The sequence below is a fragment of the Synchiropus splendidus genome, chromosome 1 (assembly GCF_027744825.2).
Source record: "Synchiropus splendidus isolate RoL2022-P1 chromosome 1, RoL_Sspl_1.0, whole genome shotgun sequence".
NCBI lineage: Eukaryota > Metazoa > Chordata > Actinopteri > Syngnathiformes > Callionymidae > Synchiropus > Synchiropus splendidus.
The window spans coordinates 33,255,788-33,282,025 of NC_071334.1; the positions used below are offsets into that span (position 1 = coordinate 33,255,788).

The 26,238-nt window shown below is 44.4% G+C and overlaps 11 non-coding genes across 11 annotated transcripts; 3 read left to right on the forward strand and 8 right to left on the reverse strand.

Annotated features, from left to right (window-relative positions):
* Window positions 1–826: 826 nt before the first annotated feature.
* trnag-ucc (transfer RNA glycine (anticodon UCC)) lies at window positions 827–898 on the reverse strand. The gene has a single exon. It is a non-coding gene; the product is annotated as a tRNA-Gly (tRNA).
* Window positions 899–7,681: 6,783 nt separating this feature from the next.
* On the reverse strand, window positions 7,682–7,796 carry LOC128752971 (U5 spliceosomal RNA). Its single transcript, XR_008413723.1, has one exon. It is a non-coding gene; the product is annotated as a U5 spliceosomal RNA (small nuclear RNA).
* Window positions 7,797–11,225: 3,429 nt separating this feature from the next.
* Window positions 11,226–11,297, reverse strand: trnaq-cug (transfer RNA glutamine (anticodon CUG)). Its single transcript has one exon. It is a non-coding gene; the product is annotated as a tRNA-Gln (tRNA).
* A 310-nt stretch (window positions 11,298–11,607) lies between these two features.
* trnaq-uug (transfer RNA glutamine (anticodon UUG)) lies at window positions 11,608–11,679 on the forward strand. The gene has a single exon. It is a non-coding gene; the product is annotated as a tRNA-Gln (tRNA).
* A 177-nt stretch (window positions 11,680–11,856) lies between these two features.
* On the forward strand, window positions 11,857–11,930 carry trnat-agu (transfer RNA threonine (anticodon AGU)). The gene has a single exon. It is a non-coding gene; the product is annotated as a tRNA-Thr (tRNA).
* A 2,225-nt stretch (window positions 11,931–14,155) lies between these two features.
* Window positions 14,156–14,268, reverse strand: LOC128752974 (U5 spliceosomal RNA). The gene has a single exon (XR_008413726.1). It is a non-coding gene; the product is annotated as a U5 spliceosomal RNA (small nuclear RNA).
* Window positions 14,269–20,168: 5,900 nt separating this feature from the next.
* On the reverse strand, window positions 20,169–20,250 carry trnas-cga (transfer RNA serine (anticodon CGA)). Its single transcript has one exon. It is a non-coding gene; the product is annotated as a tRNA-Ser (tRNA).
* Window positions 20,251–20,957: 707 nt separating this feature from the next.
* Window positions 20,958–21,029, reverse strand: trnak-cuu (transfer RNA lysine (anticodon CUU)). The gene has a single exon. It is a non-coding gene; the product is annotated as a tRNA-Lys (tRNA).
* Window positions 21,030–21,281: 252 nt separating this feature from the next.
* Window positions 21,282–21,353, reverse strand: trnaq-cug (transfer RNA glutamine (anticodon CUG)). The gene has a single exon. It is a non-coding gene; the product is annotated as a tRNA-Gln (tRNA).
* Window positions 21,354–23,381: 2,028 nt separating this feature from the next.
* Window positions 23,382–23,455, reverse strand: trnat-agu (transfer RNA threonine (anticodon AGU)). Its single transcript has one exon. It is a non-coding gene; the product is annotated as a tRNA-Thr (tRNA).
* Window positions 23,456–23,875: 420 nt separating this feature from the next.
* Window positions 23,876–23,947, forward strand: trnaq-uug (transfer RNA glutamine (anticodon UUG)). The gene has a single exon. It is a non-coding gene; the product is annotated as a tRNA-Gln (tRNA).
* The last annotated feature ends 2,291 nt before the right edge of the window (window positions 23,948–26,238 follow it).

Below are 26,238 nucleotides of genomic sequence, written 5' to 3' on the forward strand. Positions count from 1 at the left end.
ACTTGTGTGGCTGTCATGTTGTAACAGGGTTCAGAGAAGCACAAATAAATTACAGCAGTAGGATGCAATAGCATGTGCGCAATTCATTGATTTTCTTCTTGCAGGAACGGGATGACGTTTTTCATGCCCCCATGCACAATGCAATAGATTAAATGCTTGTGAAAGCATGAACAAATTGCCTTGAGACCATGTTCTGCACCTCCTCTGGAGCAATGGTAAGAACCAGTTGCCTGTGATTTCAGAGTTGTGGTTTCGAGGCCCACAAACTGTAGAATTATTATTTGTTATACCACTGCACCACACCACAAGTGCCTGGTTGAGGAATGTGCATGGCACCCTGCTCGACATGACCATTAAGGTTTACCAGCCCTTCTGCATTGTAGAGGACAAGGGGTTCAGGAAACTTGTGAGTGCTCTCAACCTTACTTGTGTTCTCCCTAGTGCATATGTGACCTCATGAAAAAATGGTTTTGTCACAATTGCAGTTTTAAATAGTTTTCACTTATTTCCTTCAGATGTTCGATGGTGGACAAGAAGAACAGCCAATGGAGAAGGACAAAGTATTAGTGCTAAGTGCACCAGCAGTCTCTTTGACATCTGATATGTGGACATCTGCCAACACAGACGCATATCTCGCGGTGACGGACCATTTTATTGACGACAGAACAGCACTCCATTTCAACCTAGTCCCCCCACTGCAGAGAATCTGACCCTAAACTACTACTACTACTAATCATAGAAACCATTACCATGTCTCTATGGCTTAATCTGTCCGTGCGTTATGGAAACAGGACACTGTGGCTGTACAGCACACTGAGAGGAAACCTGCAATGGCTGGGAATTGAACCCAGGTCAACTGCTTGGAAGGCAGCTATGCCCACCACTGTACCACCATTGCAGATTGAAGATCAGATTGGGCAATGGTTGACAGGGCATTGATTTAATTGTTCGAAGGACTACGTGGGAAGTCCATCGCCTGAACTATACGGCCACTGCAGCACAACTCAAGACTGTGATTTTCCAAGTGGTACATTTGTACAGTGGTTTTGTGTGATTTGATAAGCTGGTTTGAATTTAGCTGAAGATTCATTTTGTCTCATCCTCTCAACATTCATCAATTCATGTCTGATCACCACCAACCTTTCTTTCAACAGTGAAACACACTGACTCCACAAAGACAAAACTTTGAGGATGTTCATAGAGAAGTACAGAGAAGGTCAGAAGGAGCTCCATTGTGTCTTTGTGGACCTGAAGAAAGTGTACGACAGAGTGCCAAGAGAAGAGTTGTGGTATTGTATGAGGAAGTCTCGAGTGGCGGAGAAGTATGTTGGAGTGGTGCAGGACATGTACGCCAGGAGTAAGACAGTGGTGAGGTGTGTTGTAGGTGGAACAGAGGAGTTCAAGGTGGAGGTGGGACTGCACCAAGGTTCGGCTCTGAGTCCCTTCTTGTTTGCCATGGTGATGGACTGGTTGACAGATGAGGTTAGACAAGAAGCCCGTTGGACCATGATCTTTGCAGATGACATCGTGATCTGTGGTGAGAGCAGGGAGCAAGTGGGAGATAAGCTAGAGAGGTGGAGGTTTGCCTTAGAAAGGAGAGGAATGAAGGTTAGCCGCAGTAAGACGGAATACGTGTGTGTGAATGAGAGGGACCTAAGTAGACAGGTGAAGTTACAGGATGCAGAGATAAAGGACCTGGGTGATTTAAAGTACTTAGGCTCAACTGTCCAGGGCAATGGAGGGTGTGAGAAAGAGGTGAAGAAGCTGGTGCAGGCAGGATGGAATCATTGGAGAAAAGTGTCAGGTGTGATGTGTGGCAAGAGGGTGTCAGCAAGGATGAAAGGGAAATTGTACAGAACGGTGGTCAGGCCAGCAATGTTGTATGGTTTGGAAACAGTGGCACTGAGGAAAAGACAGGAGGCAGAGCTGGAGGTAGCAGAGATGAAGATGCTGAGGTTCTCTCTGGGAGTGAGCAGGATGGATAGGATCAGGATCTAGTATATCAGAGCGACAGCACATGTCAGGTGTTTAGGAGACAAATTCAGAGAGGTTAGATGGAGATGGTTTGGACATGTGCAGAGGAGAGAGAGCCAGTACATTAATAGGAAGATGGTGAGGTTGGAACTGCCAGGCAGAAGGTGGAGAGGAAGGCCAAAGAGGAGATTTATGGAGGTGTTGATGGAGGCGTTGAAGGATGACATGAGGTCTGTAGGTTTGAGAGAAGAGGAAGCAGAGGACAGGGTGAGATGGAGGAGGATGATCTGCTGTGGCCACTCCTGAAGGGAGAAGTTCAAAAGACACACATAGACACACAATATGAAGTCTAAATATGTTGAATACCTTTAGTCTGTTAAATCAATTTAATATTTATATTGTCGTAATGTGGTAGTATGTCATCTGATTAAGTCATTTCTTTTCTCTCTTGGCTTCTATTGAAGCAGGCGATGAGACCGGCAGTGCAACAGTACGTGACGAGGACGCTCGCAACTCCAAATGAATCAACAGAATAGAGACGCTGTGAATCACTTAAAATTGAATTTACATATGTTTGGCAGTTTCTGTTAATGCTAGAATGAAAGACTTATATTGCACAACGCTCCGTGATCGGCGGGAGTAATGACCGCATGTCGCTGGCTCCACTGAAGCAATCTGTGCCATAAGCATTTCTTCTGATGGTTTCTTCTGATTCCATGCCGTCTGTGCTTCATGTAGTTTACTGGTGCTTGGTTGTTCAGAGCTGGTCTCCTTCTTCTCATGCAGGGCTTGAAAATGCCTCAGCATGGAAGTGTTGTTGTTGAACACAACAGGCACTTCACCTTACAATGAAAACATCAGCTATAGCAACAATCCATCACAACACATCGCACACTCGATTACACCTGTAATATTTTGGAATTACCTTATTGGGAGAGATGAGGTCAAAGTGTTCCCAAACAGGGGAAAACGTTTCACTCTTTCACAGTGTTTGCATGACAGCACAGGGATCACAGTCATGACAAAACAGGAAAACTTCATTGCATCGAGTTGCTGCTTAAATCTAGAATTGTCCACTTCCCGAACTAGTCACATGGTACGGCCGGTTTCAAGGCTTCGGCTGTCGTCTTCAGAGCATTCCTCGTTGTGCGTGTGTTTTATATACTCGCTGCCAGTTTACTCTGTTCATGCAGAATCTTGAGTGATCACCTCATCATCTTAACCACTCATCCACAACAACACAGCAGGCATGGGAAAATTCAAGATGGCGCCGACGAAGGCTGGCTTGGCATTATTGTGTGTGTTACTTTGCTTGTTTTATCTTTTGACGGAGCATGTTCTTCCACCCAAAATGAGTCGATGAACATCAGGTCTATCACGCCGTCTGACTTATTGTCTGTATTTGTTGTGTGAGGCTTGGAGTTAGTCCACTTTTTGACTGGACAAAAGAGGCTGAGGAGGAGAGGGAAACATTCATTTGTTTGCCTTCGCCAAAGAGGATCACGCACACCGCTTCATGGGATGTTCCACTCCAACGTCCTCCTCTTGTGTTTTGTGTTCCACACAGATGTAGTTGAGCGAACTCATACCGGACAATGCGCTTCATCCAGAGGGGTTCCACCTTCACCGGGTACTGCACAGTCTCTGCACAATGCTTATAAGGCCCTCCCTCGAGCAGCACTGGGACTCTGACCACTTGATGGTTCATTTTGTCCCCACATACTGCACAAGCAGAGATTGAAGCTTGTCAAGGGTGTTGTGTAGCGCATGAAGCGGGCAATGATTCGGCTGCAGTGTGGAGAGAGCACAAGGTGGTCACAAGCCTCACTATTGCACAGGACTTTTAGTGTCGTTTTGAGCAGCCATTGAGCCCCAACACCACTGAGGACTCTGGAACCCCCCTTCTCACCCACGTCATGGACTGTTTGTTCCTCTTCCCTCATGGCCAGAGGCTACGGTCCATCCAGACCAGAACCTCCAGTCACAAGAACAACTTCTTCCCTTCGGCTGTCAGACTGATCAATTCGTAAACTGATCTTGCTGTTTGTTGTTTATTTATTCATCAATTACTTCTATTATTATTGTTAATTTTTATTCATTTATTTGTTTAATTGATTGATTTATTTTCTTCATTGTTATTATGTACTTACTGTGTTCATTATGGATCCATGTGATCCAAATATAAAGACTTCACATGCAGGCTGAATGACAAAGCTGTTTCTGAACTTCACAGCCAATCCAGTGCCTCTGGCAATGGACTACACAACGTGCGAGTTGCTTCTTACATTCTTCAAGCTCTTGAAAGTAATAATAAAAAAGAATGAACAAATGAACATTGAAACAAATGAAGATTTAAAGTAGTATATTTTTGTTAAAGAGATGTGAGAACAATGACTAGTTTATTTTAAAAAGAGAGGCACAGAGAGCAATACACAAATCAGAAAATGTTGTTTTATTTTATTGATTTAGGATTTTGTTTCATTGGATGGAGTCATTTGCATGAGGAGAGTCACTTGTGTCTTCAAACTAATCGGCTTCAGTTGTGCCTCACTATCTGTGCTGTGGCTTGGAGCTGACAATGATTAAAATGAGATTTAAGACCATTTAATCCAAGTCTTTCAGTGTAATGTGAGTTAGCTTGGACCCGAAATTCCCCAGGAACAGAGTTCGGAGACAGAGTTCCGCCTGATGTGCGCCTGGCCCCCGGGACACGCTTTGGACCGGATGCTCTTTCGCATGCCCTGTGAAAACACAAACAAACCCTGCTAGTGTTGGTGGAAAGTTACTCCAAATGGCTTAAAGTCGAAGTAACAACTACTCAGAAAACCATTGAGGTGCTCAGGGACATCTTTGCATCTCATGGTTTACCGCAGATCGTTTGCAGATTGCCAACTCTTCAGGACCTGTATGTCTCCAGGACCCAGAGACGTGCAGGTTGCATCAAAGCCGACCCTTTTCACCCTGGACATGGACTGTTTGTTCCTCTTCCCTCTGGCAGCAGGCTACAGTCCATCCTCTTTTATTCCAAAACAAGCTCTTACATTTGTAATGAAAATGAAGGGGAAGGAATGATCACAGACACCTGCGTCTAGTGACTATTACCAAGTGATAAACCTCAAAAAAGGGCACCAGCTGAGATAAGGAACCAGATGCTGCTCCCCCGGTCTCTTGACCCTCATCCCTCCAGGGAAGATCCTTCAGAACACTGTACATAGTTCACTTCAAGTCTGACTATGATTCTGGGTGTATTGAATGAGTATAAATGAATGAGTGAATTATTTTATTTTTGCAAATAAAAAGTTTGTCAATGTGGGTTTGTGAAAATGGCTTCACAGAAAAATGAAAATAAAAACCACTATGCAAAGTTTGTGGTGGAGCAAGAGGAAACCTCATGGTGCAATGCTTTCTCATGAACACTTCAAAGGAAACACATGAAAGTGAACCTATAGCATTAGAATAGAATATAAAGATCTTCATAGCAGAGGATGGTTTCGATCCATCGACCTCTGGGTTATGGGCCCAGCACGCTTCCGCTGCGCCACTCTGCTTCCATCAGACAACACTGAGCTAGTATCCATGTGGAGGAACGCAGCTCTTGTCATGTAAACTGTTCCTGCCATTCACTGGCATCAACAGCACAAACTGGACCTGAATGAAAGTGGTTGGAAAGACTTCATTCCCTCAGATTTAGCCTCATGCACCAGGTTACACAGATGTGATGAAGAGCTAGGAAAGGACAACTACGAGGAAAGTTGTCTTTTGTCCTAATAACAAAAAACTGAGCTGAGCAGGACATGCTTTATTGTCAAGAGCATTTAAAATGGGAACCTCATCCAGTTTTCCATCCCGGGGCAAGTTGCTGCTGGGATTTGAACTTAGGGCCTCTTGTTTTTTGTTTTTTTTTCAAAAGTATCAATAAAAATGATGAATTATTCTTTCAAAAGTACAAATAAATAATATACAAACACATTTTCCTTCTCAACTTACTATAAATAAAATATAACAGAATCTTCTATCCCATTTCTCTCAATGGGTAATGATTCGTAAGCCAACAGAACAGTATAGTTAATCAAACAAATTTTCATATAAATTTGACTTTTAATCTAAGAGGCCTCTTGACCTAGGTTATTCTTCTTTTATTCCAGCATCTGTTATACAAACTCTTACAGTGAAAATGAAGGGCAAGGAACTGCGTCTCATGAGTATTACAAAGTAATAAACCTTGAAAAAGGTTCACCACCGGAGATAAGGAACCAGACGCCGCCCCCCTGGTCCCTCTCTCTTGACCCTCATACATTTAACTGTTGGATTCATTTTGAAGTTGGCAACACTGCATGAAACGGGAGACGTCTTATTTTCCAGTTGCGATTGACCTACTTTGGCAACGTGTTGGTGCCGGGCAGGACTCAACTCATCATGGCTGGAGCTAGCAACCAACGACTGACGACTGGCGCTACTGCAACTGAACGGCGGTGTGAACGTACCTTTAGGATGAATTCCAAATGCTTCCTGAATGCTCAATTCCAATCCTTAACCAGATTCCTCAAAACCAAGGGTGAAGGAGGATTTGGTTCCTCAGAAATGGAAGATTCCTCATAACAGATACAACGTGTACGACAGTTACAGCAGCACAGTATCCCAACATCTCGCTCTCACTCAGCTATCTACCACTACAGTACTACCTATAACCCTCACGTCTGCTATTTTGAATGGCATTCGACTTACGTCCAATCCAAAACCGATCCCAGTTGTAAGTCGGATGTCACTTGTACAGAGGAAGGTCGTGGAGTTTCTCAATGCTGAGGGAGGTCCATTCCTCAATGTTGCTCCAAAATTTTAGTTTCCAAGAATCGGAACAGTCCTTGCCCCTCACATGAGTTTTAGTAGACTAAGTTTGAGGTGGAGGATTAAGGAAGAAATTGGAACAAGATTGGAATGGTTTGCAATGGATGTCCTGACAAGCAGTGGAAAGGAGTCCTATAACTTTGGTTAAGCATGTTGTTAAGTCGATGGACTTGAAATCCATTGGGTTGTACCTGCGTAGGTTCGAGTCACAACTTTGGTGTATGTTTAGGATGCTTTGGTCATTTTGAGTCTGAGGAACTGTCACATGGCAATAGTGTTGTTCCTTGGGCTGGAATATGCCGCATGAAGTGATGTTGTGTCCACCAGGAATCGCTCTGTGGAACCGTCACGTAACATAGTGTGCTCTTCAGCTGACTGGAGTTCAACCAGACTGTATGTCGTGACAGTCCAACAATTCAAGGCAGGGTCTGATCTCTTCATGCAGTGTCCTCAAAGTATCGGGTAAAACCCTTTGAATGCAGAAATCAAACATTCCAGTCCCCTGGGGAACGTACGGGCCGACAGCACTGTGAAATCACCAGCCCATCACCTGCCCTACTAACCCTGAGGTTCGTCACGGAACCAAAGTGGATCTTCTTCCCAGGGTGGTCTCTAACCAGCAGCCTTTCCCACAACAGCCAAACACACTGACCAGTTACGTCACAGAGACATGCGAATGAGGATCTGTACAAAAAGAGAGACACTTTGAGAGCAGGAAAACATGAAAACCATGGAAATTGAGTGATGAATTGAAGTTACACAACAAACTCTGCTGCTTCATAGATACACATCTTGGGAATAACAACTCTGCACTTGTGATACAAAGTTGTTGACCACACAAGTTACATTGAACACAATAAGACGCCCAACAAGAGCAGGGCATCAAAAAAATTAGTAAAAACTCATGTTGTTCCTCTCCACGGAAATCTTTAGTAAAAGGCGAAAGATTTATACGATCTGAAGAGAAACATGAGTGAACTACTGACACTGATCCAGAGAAGGAGCTGTATTCTTCCACATCAACCTTTAACTCATGGTGACGCCCTCTGCATCGCGCGTGTCTCACGACATGATGAATGAATATAATGTAGGGAAGTAATCCGTGGAAAAGTACCACACAAGATAAAAAGCTGAAACGTAAACTCTATGAGCAGCTTGTCCACAACACTCAAGATTTTTGGGCTTCAAACATCAAGTAGGTCTGGACGCTGGCTACGACACATAGGTCACAAGGCGAGAAAATCTCCATTCACGTTGTTGGTAGGACTCGAACCTACGCAGGGAAACCCCAATGGATTTCTAGTCCATCGCCTTAACCACTCTGCCACAACAACACTGTTTCTCATCCACTTCATCAGGTATTTAGTTATGGGTTGATGAGAAATCAGTTCATCACATCATCTCTTCCTCATCTTTCAAGCAACAATGATGATGGCTGCTTTTCAAGCACTTGACCTGGGTTCCATTCCCAGCCACTGCACATACCTCATTCCATTCAATCGTGATTCAGAGAACTGGTTTCTTCTGACCAGTCACAAATCCACTGAAGGCACGAGTGATGAAGGCCATGGAACTGAAATCCATTGGGGATTTCCCCCGTAGCTTCGAGTCCTACCAACAACGCCAGGCGGAGATTGGTTTTTATCCCATTGAGACCTATGTGTTGGTCGTCCGCATCCAGCCTTCATGGGACATTTGTGGTGTTGACAGTTGATGAAATACAGTCGTCACAGCAATTTTTGATGTCTCTGTGGGGACGTGTTTGCTGTTGATGTAACATAATCCAAAAACTCCTCACTCCTGGACAAAATGGGAACCTGCCGAGATACACCATCATAATCTAGCAAGACTGTTTCCGATGTCATGACCGTCGCTTCAAGAAACTGTCCTGTTCAGCATCACCAGACGGGGTCTCTTTGATCTGGAGAGTTGCAAACCGCCCTTCACTGGTGTGGAACTGAGCAGCAGCTCTGTGTCCAGCGTGATCTCAGTGCCTCCACTTCTGGACATGACGGCGGTCTGTGTCGCTGTTCATCACCAAAGTGGTAAAATGAACATTCTTCCATTTTTGAACTTTGGAATGGTTCTTGGACATTCCTTCATAAAGCTCTTGCCAGTTGAAATGCAGCAAGAGGAAACCTCATGGTCCAATGCTTCCTCAAACACTTCAAATGAAACACTTGAAAGTGAACTTAAAGCATTAGAATAGAATATAACAATGTTCATAGCAGAGGATGGTTTCGATCCATCGACCTCTGGGTTATGGGCCTAGCACGCTTCCGCTGCGCCACTCTGCTTCCATCAGACAACACTGAGCTAGTATCCATGTGGAGGAACGCAGCTCTTGTCATGTAAACTGTTCCTGCCATTCACTGGCATCAACAGCACAAACTGGACCTGAATGAAAGTGGTTGGAAAGACTTCATTCCCTCAGATTTAGCCTCATGCACCAGGCTACACAGATGTGATGAAGAGCTGGGTGAAGACAACTGCGAGGAAAGTCGTCTTTTGTCAAAAAAGCAGAGCTTGAACTGAGCAGGACATGATTTGTATTGTCGACAGAATTTCAAATGGGAACCTGATCCAGTTTTCCATCCCAGAGCAAGGTTCAAACCGAGGGCCTGCTGTTTGTTTTATTTTATTTTGAAGTATCAATAAAAATGATACATCATTCTTCATTCAAAAGTACAAACAAATAATTTTGTAACACACTTAGATGGCACTCAAGAAATCCTCAGGGTGTTATGTTGAATTTTCTTTATTTCTGCAAACCCAGAAAACGACACTTGACAGGACACGATGCAGCACGATGCAACTTCACTTGGGTCTTTCAACTTCTGAGAATATTTCTATTACACAATCAAAAAGAACAAAAACATGCGCAGTTCGCTTGATAACTAAGGTGTCACACGCATATCACACTCACGTTGACAGCCAAACGACAATACCCTTGCAGTCCACACGCTGGTGCACACGTCCACCCGTTCATACATCTCGCACCTGCAAACATGCATTCCACACACATAGAGAGGGTTTTCACGGCGCCTCATCAAACCCGGAAGCCGCCATGTTGGAGATACTCACTGCTCAGCACAGAGCGGTACTGAAAGCGATTCTGAATTACGGTCGTGTTTTGGGTTGTACGAATCGTTCCGATCGTGAATAACATTTGGAATTTTATCGACTGCCAAAAGTTATGACCAATCAAGGAGAACAATGCCAGAAGTTGTCGGAAGAAAGGAGTCACTTGTGGTTAGCGAAGCTGAAGCAGGACCTTTGTGGCAAAACTGTGGATAACATCCAAATATTGTGCTCATTGAAAAAAAAGAAAAAGTATTGCCTAAATGACTGTTTATTACAATACAATGTGAATTTGCATTTTATTGCCGTGGAAGAGAACACACAGAACTTTTATCAGAACATGTTTATTGATGTCAACCCACAGTTTTCAGAACGTTCCCTTAAAAAGTTGCAATGATGCAACTTCACTCGGGTCTTTCAACGTCTGAGGACCCCACAGCATGAGCGCTAACCAACTCACACATATCTTTCATCAGCCATTCTACTGAATCATAGTTGATGACTATGTTGCCGTCCATTCATGAAATCAAATGAGAAAAAATAAAATCTAAATACCTTTCAACATTCACCATTCTTTTCTTCAAAGGACCAGAAATTTGTTTTTAATGTACTTAATTCAATTTTCGTCTGTCCTCTTTTGATATAAAACAAAATCAATCATTTCTGCCTCTTCTTATATTATTTCCTTTCTCAATTCTAGTTTTCCATTCTGTCGACATGCCTCCTTTGATGTCCTCAGAGCTCCGCCCTTCTCTTCCAGTGTATCGATCAGCACTTGTGCGCTCATGAATCCTGGGACGTACTCACAAGTTATAGAGTTTATTTTCATGATCCCAGACTTCCAGACCTTTTCATGATATGGGACCTTGTTCTCTTTCTTATCTTTGAATCACAGTCATAGCTCACCATGTTGAGGGCATCGGTCCATTCTTCAAGTACTTCCTCGTCGAATTCATTTTCAAAACCTTCTTCCATATTTTTGTCTCTGTTCTGACCCTTATCACACTTTTCTGATTCTCCAAAGTAACTGGCTTGATCCTCCATCATCATCCTCATGCTCTAAAACCTCTTTCCTGATCCTGGCTTCCTTCCCATCTCAAATGATGTTCCTGATCACACCACTGATTCCTTCATGATGTTTTCTGTCATCACATTGCCTTTTTGTTTTGGTGACCAATTGCTCATATTGTTTTCTTTCTGCGATTTCATTTTCATATGTTCTTGCATTACCTGTAAATCCAGACCTGAAGTTGGTGGGCACCTCTGGTATTAAGGGCTCCTGATGACTTTCCAAAACTTGACTCACACACTATCACCTAAGAGACAGGTTCCACCGAGACTTGAACTCGGATCACTGGATTCAGAGTCCAGAGTGCTGACCATTACACCATGGAACCTGGCGTTGAAGGCCTTCAGTGAACATCCAGTTAAACAGGTGATGACAAATAAACAAATGTAAACAATACAGGCAAATTATTGCAATTCAAGGTCAGTCAGTTGAAAGAAAAGTACAGTGGTATCGAAACCATCCTCTGCTATGAACATCTTTATATTCTATTCTGATGCTTAAGGTTCACTTTCATGTGTTTCCTTTGAAGTGTTCATGAGAAAACATTGGACCATGAGGTTTCCTCTTGCTGCATTTCAACTGGCAAGAGCTTTATGAAGGAATGTCCAAGAACCACTACAAAGTGTGAAAACTCTCATGGTTCCATGGTGTAATGGTCAGCACTCTGGACTTTGAATCCAGTGATCCGAGTTCAAATCTCGGTGGAACCTATCTGCAATTACCTTAGAAGTGACACAGACATGTTGCCTGAAGGTGTTCTGCCCAGACACGACTGTTCACACTCCACAGGAGCTACGTTCAAGAATTTCTCATCAGGTTTTCATCCCTCTCCGTACTTGATCTCTAAGACTAGAGGGTTTTTATCGTTTTATTTTCCTCACGTGCGTGGCGCTGTGGCTTAGTTGGTTAAAGCGCCTGTCTAGTAAACAGGAGATCCTGGGTTCAAATCCCAGCAGTGCCTTACTGGTGAAACATTCGTTTTAAACACTTGGTCAAGACGGCAGGGTTTATGACACCAGTTTTACAAAGGACACTCCAAGAACCACTCCAAAGTCAACATGACTGGTTCCATGGCGTAATGGTCTGGACTCTGAATCTTGCTGCATAAGTGCTTATCAATACGTCATTCACATTTATGTGAGTGGTGAAAGTGAAGACACTTAAATGCCTAGTTTCATGTTTATGGGACACACAGCCAGGTTTGGCACCGATACATTGATGCACCAGGATAGCAACAAAGTCATGGACATTGAGCTGGTTGAGGTAAGCCATGGCTATTTACACAATCAGAATATGTCTTGCTATGATATGTTTTTTTCCTGAGCAATGAGGTCAGAGGGAGTGTTTATAGCAAAGGTTGAGACTCGAACTTGGATCACTGGATTCAGGCAGACGTCATCCAATTCCCTGGCTCACTTATTATCGGCTGGAGATCACTCTCCTCAGAGTACAAAGTGAGGGCCATTACAGCATGAGGCCACTGGTGTTCTCGGACTTGGTAGTAGTTCTTAGATGTTCCTTCATAAGATGTGTCATCAAAAGTCATGTTTTGATGAAGTGTCAGAATTCAATGTTTCACCATTGAGGCACTGCGGGGATTTGAACCAAGGATGTCCTGTTTACTAGACAGGCGCTTTAACCAACTAAGCCACAGCTCCACACTGATGAAAAAAAATAATAAATAAAAACAATTGCTCTAGGAGATCAATGAAATACTGATGAAAAATTTGCAACGTGGGTCGTGTGTGGAATGGTGGTGTGTGAAGAGTTGTGAGTGGCAAGAACAATATTGGCGTCAGTAAGAGAAAGTCCTTCAGTCAACATGTCACTGTGACTCCAAAACAAGTTTCAGGAGATGAAAACTGAGGCTCCACCAAGATTTGAACTCGGATCACTGGAGTCAAAGTCCAGAGCCTTGGAAGCGTTAGTGTTGCTGGTCTTTGGAGTGGTTCTTGGTTATTCCTTCATTCTCTAGCCAGTAGAAATGCAACCAAGGGAAACCTCATGGTCCAATGCTTCCTCATCAAGTCAACCGGACTAGTAAGAGTCAGAGAAAAGGTTTGGCCTCCTATCTAGAAGGCTTCGTCAGTTCTAATGTGCTGGGTTGGAGTTCAGGCTTATATTACGCCAGTTGAATGGGCAAAGGTGTTGATGGACAGGGGTGGGACCAGTCCAGTGTGATGAGTGACAAGAGTCAGCATTATGACAATGGAATTGTGCTTATTGGTCCCCGCCCATTGGGGATGGGTGTTGATGGTCCATTAATGCAAATGCTGAATGTAACCCAGGTGGGAATTGAGGCAATTCAGATGTTGACACCACACTGTACAGGTGTGAAGGACCTGTCCATGCCGAAAGGATGAAAGATGGTGTCTCAGTCCTCCACCTCTGTTTAGAGAGGGTTTTTCCACTTTGACAAAAATGGCCTCCTGTCGTCTTATGCCAAAATGCGGGCATTACTGTCTTCAAAAAGTGTTTCTTGTCTTCTAGGTGTAGGTGTTTTAAATCCACAAAGGACAGAAAACAGCTCTCGTCACGATGTTGTTGTGGGATGTTGTTGTTGTGTGGAACTGTCACATGGCAATAGTGTTGTTCCTTGGGCTGGAATACGCCGCGTGAAGTGATGATGTGTCCACCAGGAATCGCTCTGTGGAACCGTCACGTAACATAGTGTGTGTGACTTCATTGCTCTTCAGCTGATTGGACTTCAATCAGACTGTATGTCGTGACAGTCCAACAATTGAAGGCAGGGTCTGATCTTTTCATGCAGTTTCCTCAAAGTATTGGGTAAAACCCTTTGAATGCAGAAATGAAACATTCCAGTCCCCTGGGGAACGTACGGGCCGACAGCACTGTGAAATCACCAGCCCATCACCTGCCCTACTAACCCTGAGGTTCGTCACAGAACCAAAGTGGATCTTCTTCCCAGGGTGGTCTCTAACCAGCAGCCTTTCCCACAACAGCCAAACGCACTGACCAGTTACGTCACAAAGACATGAGAATGAGGATCTGTACAAAAAGAGAGACACTTTGAGAGCAGGAAAACATGAAAACCATGGAAATTGAGTGATGAATTGAAGTTACACAACAAACTCTGCTGCTTCATCGATACACATCTTGGGAATCACAACTCTGCACTTGTGATGCAAAGTTGTTGACCACACAGGTTACATTGAACACAGTAAGAACCCAACAAGAGCAGGGCATCAAAAAATTAGTAAAAACCCATGTTGTTCCTCTCCACGGAAATCTTTAGTAAAAGGCGAAAGATTTATACGATCTGAAGAGAAACATGAGTGAACTACTGACACTGAACCAGAGAAGGAGCTGTATTCTTCCACATCAACCTTTAACTCATGGTGACGCCCTCTGCATCGTGCGTGTCTCACGACATGATGAATGAATATAATGTAGGGAAGTAATCCGTGGAAAAGTACCACACAAGATAAAAAGCTGCAACGTAAACTCTATGAGCAGCTTGTCCACAACACTCAAGATATTTGGGCTTCAAACATCAAGTAAGTCTGGTAGGACTTGAACCTACGCAGGGAAACCCCAATGGATTTCTAGTCGATCACCTTAACCACTCTGCCACAACAACACTGTTTCTCAACCACTTCATCAGGTATTTAGTTATGGGTTGAATAGAAATCAGTTCATCACATCATCTCTTCCTCATCTTTCAAGCAACAATGATGATGGCTGCTTTTCCAGCACTTGACATGGGTTCCATTCCCAGCCACTGCACGTACCCCATTCCATTCAATCGTGATTCAAAGAACTGGTTTCTTCTGACCAGTCACAAATCACACCACTCCACAGTGGGAAGATCCTCATGTCACACTTCATCATTACAGCAATGATCCGAGGACAGAAGAAGTTGTTCATTCTTTCTTTTTTCCTTCAGTTGCATCGTCTGCCATGATGTCCACATGAGCCTGCTCCTGTTGAAGTTGGAATTCATACATGAACAGGGAATTAGCTAGAATTCCTTTTGATGTTATCAGTGTGGTGCTGTCATTCCTGGCCATCACAGTGCTGGCTTCTTCAAACATTATTGATTTGGATCACAGGATGCTGGAGTCCATCTGCATTTTGTTGCATTTCACCATGCGTGTGCTCTTCTGCATCAAAAAGCACATAGCGGTAGAACACGTCCAATGCAGTTGACATTTCCATGGAGCTCAGGAGTAGCACAAAACAGAACATTGCACACTCCACAATGCCATGGTCTTTAATGTGCTTCCCAATGGTCTGTGACACTGCCCTAGTGATATGTGCAGAGCACAAGTGAAGCACAGGAAAGGAGCAGGAAGTTGACTTTTTATTCTGTCCCTGAATCTTTTGGACCACACCACCTGTCACATCAAGATAGCGGGTCGCAGTTGATACTTTCTACAGATGTGCTGCCCCTGTATTTAGAATAGAATAGAATAGTATTTAGCCCTGCGTCCGTCTTCAAATGAAGAGTGAAGGGGTCAACTTGTAGGCGGACGAGATTCCCTTCTGATGCTCATGGCTTCCAGCATCTGATGCTTTTTTGAGTCATCATTAATTCAACCTTCACATCATTGTGAAGTCTTGCTGCCCTCTGAGGATATGGTTTAAAAGTACGTCTTTGGTGAGACTTTTTGTGAAGCTCCCAGCTTTGATTTCATCCTTCAGGGTACTACGCAAGCGCTCATTATAGTTATCGCTAATTTCATTTTGCAATTCTTCCTCTTCATTGTCCTTTAGCTTGCCGACAATTTCTTTCTTGTTTCAGATGCTCAGTTTGTCCAAACTGCTTCACTTTTACAGCAATCTTTGTCTCAGAAGACTTTAGACTCCGTTCAACTGTGAATCTACAAACATCCTGTAAAAGTGCAGCAAGCTGACGCTCAGAAAATGGAGAGAACTTCTTTCTGCTTTTGCCAGATTTCATGTTGTGATATATGAACGTGAGGATGCAGCCTGGGTTGCTCTTCACAAACCCGTCATGGAGGACATCCGTCCATGGGGGTGAACTTTGCGAGCTTTGCCTCACAGGAACTTTCTGGTGCACTGACATAGTTTGCCTCCTCAGACGCTGGTGGTCCACTGTATTGGATGGCACGTCATGTACCCTGCCATTATTTACATTTCCCATAAAACCAGCAATAGACCAATTACCAAAACGATAGTTTAACTACATTGATCATTTCTCAATTACCTTCACTCATCGACTCAGTCCGCACACTTTATCTGTTACCACACAAGATCAGCTTCAGCCACTTGATTTTGTTATCATTTTCATTTATTCATCACGCTGAGATACAACAGTGGTGTGGTGTCAACCCATCTGCAACTTTTGACTCCAGTAGCGGCGTATGCTTTTGCAGTAGTCTCACCATTACTGACTTGCCTCTGGAGTTGCCACCCACATCACACTAACACATTCTCTGATAGTCGAAGAGTCTAGGGCATGATGTCGTATTCAACATGTTCACAAAAGGCTCAACCAGAACTCAGAAAGAGTCTGGGGTTGTCTTGTTTAAACTCTTCAGTCAAAGCTGGGAGCAGGAAGGCAGCTGGACGACCTCCTCGCTCCCCAAACCTGGATTGCACAGGGGCTGCGGTAACTGCTCCTTATCGAGGGTCCAGACTCACGCACCTCGTGGCTGGTCCTTAACTGGAGCCCCTGCTGTGCAATCAGTGCATGAAAATTGGCGTTCCACCGAGATGTAAACTCGGATCACAGGATTCAAAGTCCAGAGTGCTGACCATTACGCCATGGAACCATGAGGGTTGTTGGTCTTTGGAATGGTTCTTGGACATTTAAATATATTAAAGACATTTGTAAAAATCTAACCTTGTCTTGTCGAGTCATCTGTGAGCCAGTCGCTGTTTAGTACCTGGGTCTGTTTATCTGAGCCAACCATGTCAGAACTGTCTGGCCAGACTTCAGACTCAGCTATAGTTGCTGGCTTACAGAAGGCTTTAGGCTCACAGGGCACCAGGATCGCGACTCTCGAGAGGGCTCACTTGTGTTCGAATTACAGCCATCCCATTTCTAGACGGATCGAGCCCGTATAGCTTTCGTCATTAACCTCCTGCGTGACAAGGCCAGCCAGTGGGCGGTTTCTCTCTGGGAGTCAGACTCTCCACTCTTGGGGAGTTACCAGCAGTTCTCCGGTGAGGTGAGTATTCGATGCTCCTTTTAAGAGCGGTCCTAACGCGTCTAGACCTCTCATGTCACTGACACAGGATTCTCTCAAAGAATCTGTTTCTTAGTTCTCCATTCGCTTCCGCATCACTGCCGCAGAGTCAGGATGGAACGAACCTGCTTTAATATCTGCCTTCACTAGCTGCCTTTCTTGTACTATTCGGGACCAGCTAGCTCTCCGGGACGAGCCTAACTCACTGGAGGAGCTAATTAACCTAGCCATTCACATAGGCAACCGCATACGAGAACATCTCAGAGAGAAACGTCTCACTCGTCCTGTGGTAGGGTCAGTTCAGTTTTCTCCACCTGATATTAGCACCCAGCCCGAGTCTGTAACTATGGATGATCACTCTGAGCCCATGCAGGTGGGGAGAACACGACTAACCCCGAAGAAGCGCCAGCTCCAAATTTCGAAGGGTCTGTGCATATACTGTGGTCTGGTGGGTCACTTCATTCGTGCTTGTCCGGTTCGTCCCAGGGGCCCTCGTCTTCCTCCCGTCCCTCACAAAGAGGTCAGTGAATCTCAACCCACAAGAGTGGGTAGAATCATTTTTGCGGCCTCACTCCGTGATAATGAAAATAGTACCTCTGTAGAAGCATTTATCGACTCTAGTGCTGACGACAACTTAATTGACGCAACCTTTGCTGAATCAAGGCTGACAAGTGCGAGTTCCACACCAAGCATGTGGTCTCTGATCGGGGACCACAGTTCTCGTCCCAGGTTTGGCAGGCATTCCTGAGAGCTCTGCGGGCTTCACCTTGCTTGACTTCGGGATACCACTCTCAAACCAAAGACCTGCAGTCCACCTTGAGATGCTTGTCCGCCCAAGATCCTGCCACCTGGGTTACGAACCTACCATGGGCAGAATATCCCCATAATGCTCATCTCTTCTTCCACGGGTATGTCTCCTTTCATGGTTGCATATGGCTACCAGCGACCTCCTTTTCCAGCCCAAGAGGTGGAAGTTGCAGTCCTATCGGTGAGCCAACACGTGCGCCGCTGCCGAGAGATCTGGTCCCGCACCCAAGCTGCCCCAGCACGCGGGTACTGTTATGTTCTATGTCTTCTTGTGCTTGTATTTTGTTATTTCCTGTCTGTTTTCCTTTTCCTTTGTTTGCCCCAGCTTAATGGCAGCTGGAGCTAATTCGATGATCAAGCCGCGCTGATTTCTACACCTGCGTCCCAGTCTGCGCCTCCAGACGGTTGATTCTCGGTTGACAGGTTTGTTGACTAAATTTTGTAAAAGCCTAACCTCGTCTTGTCGAGTCATCTGTGAGCCAGTCGCTGTTTAGCACCTGGGTCTGTGTATCATATTTTCCCATTTTTTTCACAATCACAATATTTCCCTAACGTTCTTTTCAAAACCTTTTTCCATGTCTGATCATCCTCCTGTTCCAAGTATTTTGTCACTGTTCTGACCCTTATCACACTTTTCTGATTCTCCAAAGTAACTGGCTTGATCCTCCATCATCATCCTCATGCTCTAAAACCTCTTTCCTGATCCTGGCTCCCTTCCCGTCCCAAATAATCTTCCTGATCACATCATTGATTCCTTCATCATGTTTTCTGTCCTCAGATTTCTTCACATTCTTTTTTTCATTTGGAGACGAATTCCTGGTATTGATTTCTTTCTGCTATTTCATTTTCCTTCCCTAAATTTACTCCTAAAATTTTGGAATATTCTTCCATCACCAGTAAATCTAAGACCTGAAGTTGGTGGGTTCTCATCGCTGAAATCCTGAACATCACCTCTGGTTTCCCAAAGTTCATCATGGCACCTGATGACTTTCCAAAACTCCTGAAAGACGTCACTCACACACTATCACCGAAGAGACAGGTTCCACCAAGACTCCAGAGTGCTGACCATTACACCATGGAACCTCATATGTCCTTCAGTGAACATCCAGTATCCAGGATGAGAAACTGTGTTGTAGAGACCTTTGCTATTACATTTCTGTGATGGTTTAAAAGTTATGATAATCTAAAATAACTTTACTTTGACAACCACATGGTCAAACTTTTGTTTTCCTTTTCACCAAGCAGCTATGTAACAGTGTTAAACCTATTACCAATGGGACAGAGGAGGAGGAGGAGGAGGGGCTTTTTTTTTTTTTTTTTTTTTTTATAAAACAACATTGATAAACAGGTGATGACAAATACACAAAAGTAATAAATCTCGGAGAGAAATGGCATGAATCATGGACAAGAGAATATGTCATTATAGTCAGAGAGTTCTTTTAGCTTAGAAAAAAAAAACAAAAAATAAAAACATTTTACAGGGTATTAAAATGCAAATTGAAGTTTCAGCATTAATTGAAGAATTTGACAGATGTAGGATAAATGTACAATTAATGTATTGTGTTTTGACAGAAGGAGCAATAAGTATCAACTTGAGTAAGTTTTTGTGAGTTTTTGTTTGTCATGCAAAATTGAAAGGGACAACTCACGTAATGCACCAGTGTATGTAATTGAACAGAGAGTGTTTCCTCTGGGAGAAATTTTGCCATTCAGTGTGTTTTCTTATGAATATTTCTGTATTTCGCGCTTTCAGTTTTTCTTAATGCTGAAAGGGATTTTTCCAGAATGATCTCTTCATATGTTAGATATCAGGATGACCATGGTGGTGAGGAAGGTGAAGAGGGCAAAGGCAGAGAAGAAGAGAAAGTAGTAGTTATCGTGTAGTTATCTTCCGGTCCACATCAGGTGCAGTCTAAGTTGAGTAGCGCATGCACTTACCACAAAACGTCAGTTGGCAGAACTCGCGCATGTGTTTTGCTAACTTATAGTTGCAGCACCGGTATTTGCAGAACACGTCGGGCTGGTGGACCACATCAGGCAGCAACAAGTCTTCTGGTGGTGCTTTGGATGTTCATTTGGAGTGTTCCATGAGCTTGTATGGGCATAATGTTGGTGGGCTAAAGCGCTTGCTGCCATACACCAACTCCAGGAGACATTGTGATTGAGAAAGTGAAACAGGCATCGGATGGACACAGTGTAATAAAATACACTTTTCCCGTTGTTGGCAGGATTCGAACCTACGCGGGGCAACCCCAATGGATTTCGAGTCCATCGCCTTAACCACTCGGCCACAACAACATGCGTAACCAAAATTATAGGACTCCTTTCCACTGCTTGTCTGAACATCCATTGCAAACCATTCCGATCTTGTTCCAATTTCTTCCTTAATCCGCCACCTCAAACTTAGGTTTATTACTTTGTAATACTCACGAGACGCAATTCCTTCCCCTTCATTTTCACTGCAAAGGTAAGAGTTTGTATAACAGATGCCGGAATAAAAGAAGAATAACCAACGTCAAGAGGCCTCTTAGATTAAAAGTCTAATTTATATAGCTACGATAATTCCTTCAAATCAATAAACTTTCAGATTAAATAGAAAGTTTTGGTCTTGGAGATCAAGTGTGCAGTGCAATGAAGTTGTGGAATGTGGCTTCTGTTGGGAATTGTGGTGTGTGAACAGACGAGTGGCTCGAACAATATATGGCATCAGTTACAGGAAGAGCTTTCGTCAACATGTCAGTGTGACTCCAAAGCAAGTTTCAGGACATGAAAACTGAGGCTCCAAAAAGGTTTGAACTCAGATCACTGGATTCAAAGTCCAGAGTGCTGAGCATTAGTGTTGTGGAACTTTGGAGTGGATCTTGGACATTCCATCATAAAACTAGTATAACCAGTAGAAATGCAGTGAGAGGAAACCTCATGGTCCAATGCTTCCTCATGAACGCGTTAAAGGCAACACATGGATTTGAACCCTGTAAAATTAAAGCAGGATATGAAAATGTTCATAGCAGAGGATGGTTTCGATCCATCGACCTCTGGGTTAAGGGCCCAGCACGCTTCCGCTGCGCCACTCTGCTTCCATCAGTCAACACTGAGCTAGTATCCATGTGGAGGAACGCAGCTCTTGTCATGTAAACTGTTCCTGCCATTCAGAAGAAAAAAATAAAGAGTCTAGTCTTAGAGATCAAGTACAGAGTAATGAAAAATTCTTCAACATGGGTCCTGTGGTGTGTGAACAATTGTTTCTGGGTAGAACAGTATTTGCTGTAAGTAATTGTTACACCTTCAGGCAACATGTCTGTGTCACTTCAAAGGTAATTTAAGATATGAGGTTCCACCGAGATTTGAACTCGGATCACTGGATTCAGAGTCCAGAGTGCTGACCATTACACCATGGAACCATGAGCGATTTCAGACTTTGGAGTGGTTCTTGGTCATTCCTTCATAAAGCTCTTGCCAGTTGAAATGCAGCAAGAGGAAACCTCATGGTCCAATGCTTCCTCATGAACATGTTATTGGCAACACTTGGATTTGAACCCTGTAACATTAAAACTGGATATGAAAAATGTTCATAGCAGAGGATGGTTTCGATCCATCGACCTCTGGGTTATGGGCCCAGCACGCTTCCGCTGCGCCACTCTGCTTCCATCAGACAACACTGAGCTAGTATCCATGTGGAGGAAGGCCTATATATGGAGGTGATATTATTGCACATTTCCTCTTCTCCAAAATAAATAAATTTCCTGATCCTGGCTCTCTTCTCATCCCAAACTAAATTTCTTAGAAATTAATCTAAATTTACTCCTAAAATGTGCTTTTTCTTATGTTCTTCCTTCACCTGTAAATCTGGACCTGAAGTCGGCAGGTTCTCATGGCCTCTGTACATCACCCCATACTCTCTTACTGTTATTATAGTATCATCCGCTTATTGAAAGATTTTCGCCGGGTCATCAGTTCACCACCTATTCTAACCAATTCTAACCAGTATTCTAAAGTTTTCCTCTCTGTATTAATGGTAAAAGCCTCCACTGACAGAACATCTACTAGAGCAGATAGAAGCCTCCCTTGCCTGATTCATCTCTGGCTAGAACAATATTTGGAGTCAGTAGCAGGAAGACCTTCTCTCAACATGTCAGTGTGACACCTAGTCAAGTATCTGTTTCAAGCTCAAAGAAGAGTCAACAAAAACGGAATGTATCTCCTGTGACCAACGTCTGAAGAAACAATTCACATCTGTGGGATGAGGTCATTGAGCGCCAGTTGGACAGTGGAGCCACGAGGAGAGGGATCACTGGCAGAAAAAGACAGGTTCCACCGAGACTTGAACACGGATCACTGGATTCAGAGTCCAGAGATCTGACCATTACACCATGGAACCACTGGTGGCTGCTGTCCTTCAGTGAGCATCCAGTGTATAAATAACTTTACTTGAACAACCACATGTCCAAACTTTTGTTTTCTTTTTTCCTCAAGCAGGAAAGTAACACAGTTTTAAACCCATTACCAATTACGCACATTTTAATAGATGAACAGGATGCATCAGGGTTTCACTGAGTTCTCACACCAGATCACTGAATCCAAGCACATCTCCTCAGGGATGTGGTTCTCGAGCAACAGCCCTTTTTCTCTGTGTGAAATGTGCCCTTTTTGTGGAGCACCTTTTTTTTTTATCAGGAAACAAAATTGTCTCTCTTTCTTTCTGCTCAAATGTATTTTGGAGACTGACTGGGCATTTGAAAATCCCTTACCTGCAGTGTAGCGCTCCCAAGTCTCTGTCACAGCTCCTCCTTCACTGCGATACAATGTTGAAGATCATGGAACAACCCATCAGCTGGCACCCTGAAAGCATTGTGCTTGAAGACCTGGTCGACAATTGCTGTGTTTGTCGTCATACATCTCATACATATTCTCCCTTTTACTGAAGATAAAAGAGTCACTGAATACACACGTCATGGCACTTCAAATGTCCTACCTCAGTTTACACTCCTCCATTGCTGAATGCCGAGGCTAAAGTGTTGAGTCGTGGTGGACAAAAAAAGAAGTGCTGTCCTCTTCATGATCTCCATCCTCTTCAGCATCTCCAGACGGGGTCTCTTTGCTGAGGAGAGTTGCAAACCGCCCTTCACTGGTGTGGAACTGAGCAGCAGCTCTGTGTCCAGCGTGATCTCAGTGCCTCCACTTCTGGACATGACGACGGTCTGTGTCGCTGTTCATCAAGTGGGAAAACAAATATGTCCATTCTTCTTCCCATTGGGCTGTTTTTCTTTTGTGACTTGCACCTCACATTCCTTTATTGACATTAATGTGACATAGATGACCATCACACACTGATGCTTCTATGTTCATCCACTATACACAAACACCCATTCACACAAAGCTTGACACACCTCAGGGAAAAGTGTTTAAAAAAAATCAATGTTTCACCTCTGAGGCACTGCTGGGATTTGAACCCAGGATCTCCTGTTTACTAGACAGGCGCTTTGACCAACTAAGCCACAGCGCCACACAGGTGAGGAAAATAAAGTACGGAGAGTAATGAAAACCTGATGAAAAATTCTTGAACGTAGCTCCTGTGGTGTGTGAACAGTCATGTCTGGGTACAACAATATTTGCTGAAAGTAATAGTTACACATTCAGACAACATGTTTGTGTCACTTCAAAGGTAAATTAAGATATGAGGTTCCACCGAGATTTGAACTCGGATCATTGGATTCAAATCCCACAGTGCTGACCATTAAACCATGAGGGTTTTTGAACTTTGGAGTGGTTCTTGGACATTCCTTCATAAAGCTCTTGCCAGTAGAAATGCAGCAAGAGGAAACCTCATGGTCCAATGCTTCCTCATGAACATGTTATAGGCAACACTTGGATTTGAACCCTGTGACATTAAAACAGGATATGAAAAATGTTTGAAAACCCTCATGGTTCCATGGTGTAATGGTCAGCACTCTGGACTTTGAATGCAGTGATCCGAGTTCAAATCTCGGTGGAACCTCGACTCAACTTCCTTTAAAGTGAGTCAGACATGTTGCCTGAAGGTGTCCCTATTACTTACAGCAAATACTGTTCTACTCAGACACGACTGTTTACACACCACCATTCCACACAGGATTGATTTTTAGACACTTTGTCAAGACGGCAGGATTTATGACACCAGTTTAACAAAGGACTCTCCAAGAACTACTTCAACATTACTGGTTCCCCACCCAGGACGGGCAGACGTGCAATGGATGGAGCCAAAAGTGCATGGGGCAGAGCGGGCAGGGAGTTCAGCATCATGACAGCCTGGTGGACAAAGCTGTCTTTCAGTCTTCACTCACTCTGGAACCTCCGCCCTGATGGCAGCAGGGTGAAGAGGCTGTGTGACGGTTGGGTGCGGCCTCCTGCGATCCTGAGGGCTCTCCGAGCGAGGCGGGTCTTGTAGATATCCAGGAGGGATGGAAGAGGGACCTTGATGATCTCAGCAGTCCTCACCACACGCTGCACGGTCTTGCGGCAGGCGATGGTACATGAGACGAACCACACTGTGATGCAGCTGGTCAGAACACACTGCTGGGCTTTCTTGGCCATTGCTGTGGTGTTGGTGTTCCAGGTCAGGTCCTGGGAAATGTGAACACCCAGGATCTTGGTGCTGGTGTCCTGCTGCACTGCGGCACCAGTGATGAGAAGCATGGGATGCAGGACGGTTCGTCTCCTGAAGTCCACCACCGTCTCCTTGGTCTTCTCCACGTTCAGGCGAAGGTTGTTGTCATCGCACCACTGGACCAGGCGGCTCACCTCACTCAGGGGTCAGAGGGATCTTCTGGGCTGGAGTCTTGTTGACTGCCTCGAAGTGAGCAAAGAAGTCATTCAGCTGGTCGAGCAGAAGAGGGGATACATCACAGGTCTGTGGTGAGGGCTTGTTATCCGTGATGGTCTGGATCCCCCTCCACAGGTTCCTGGTGTCTCTGCTGTCGCTGAACTGGTAGGCAATCTTCCTGGAATACTGCCGCTTCGCCTCTCTGATGCCACGTGCCAGGTTGGCCCTGGCTGCTCTCAGGCCCTCCTCGTCTCCAGCTCTGAAGGCAGCGTTTCAAATCCGCCACAACCTGTGAACCTCACCTGTCATCCATGGCTTCTGATTAGCCCAGATGGAGATGGTTTTGGCGACTGTCAATGCGACATCAATGCACTTTCGGATGTAGGCTGTGACGGTCTCTGTATACTCCTGGAGATCAACAGTGTTGTTGATAGTGGCTGCCACTCTGAACATGTTCCAATCTGTGGTGCTGCATAAGAGCTTGTCAATGCGTCATTCATGTTCATGTGAGTGGTGAAAGTGACATTTAAATGCCTAGTTTCCCTGAGGTGTGTCAAGCTGTGTGTGAATGGGTGTTTGTGTGTCGTAGATGAACATAGAGTGATAACATAAGCCAGAGTGATATTTCATGAGTGTAAGTGTGTGATGGTCAAGTGTGTAATGTCAATAAAGGAATCTGAGGTGCAGGTCACAGAAGAACAAGAGAAGAAGAATGTTCGTTTTCCCACTTTGGTGATTCACAGCGACACAGACCGCCGTCATGTCCAGAAGTGGAGGCACTGAGATCACGCTGAGCTGCTGCTCAGTTCCACACCAGTGAAGGGCGGTTTGAAATTCTGTTCTTCAGTGAACATCAGAGTTTCTGGTCGATTTCTTCATGACTGGGAGCAAGACGAAACCTCAAGGGCCAATGCTCTTGATAGCAGATGATGGTTTTGGTCCATTGACCTCCGGTTTATAGGCCCCGCACACGCAGAATTGTCATCGTGGAGATTGTGTTTGGCTGTATATCGTGTACAATAAATTATCGCCCATCCGTAGTGACAAGCAAGAATGTAGAAACAACTGAGCATCTGAGAAGCTCAGTCTGCACTCAGAGTAATCGTACAACCAAAAGCAATGAGGCAGCCTTCGCCAGTAACTTTCCATGAGTCTGAACAGTAACAATAATTTCTCTATCACAGCCTGAGTCCCGGGTTGAGCCTCGTGTTAACATGTAGAATACGACATCTGTGTTGCAAAGAGGGTGAGCAACTTGAGCTCACCCTCAGTCAGCCCGACCTCTCAGTCCTTCGTGTAGATGGGGAGTCAGTCAACCTTCGCCCTTCATCTGTCTTTCAGACTGAAAGTGATCTGGTCATCCTGTAGGTGTAGGGTCATCATCTTGTGAGCCTTTTCTCTGCCACCTCCACAGGATGAGCTGTAATGCCCAGTGTGGGATCTTACCTGCTATGTGGCTCATACATGGGCTCTCCGACGGTCGCCTG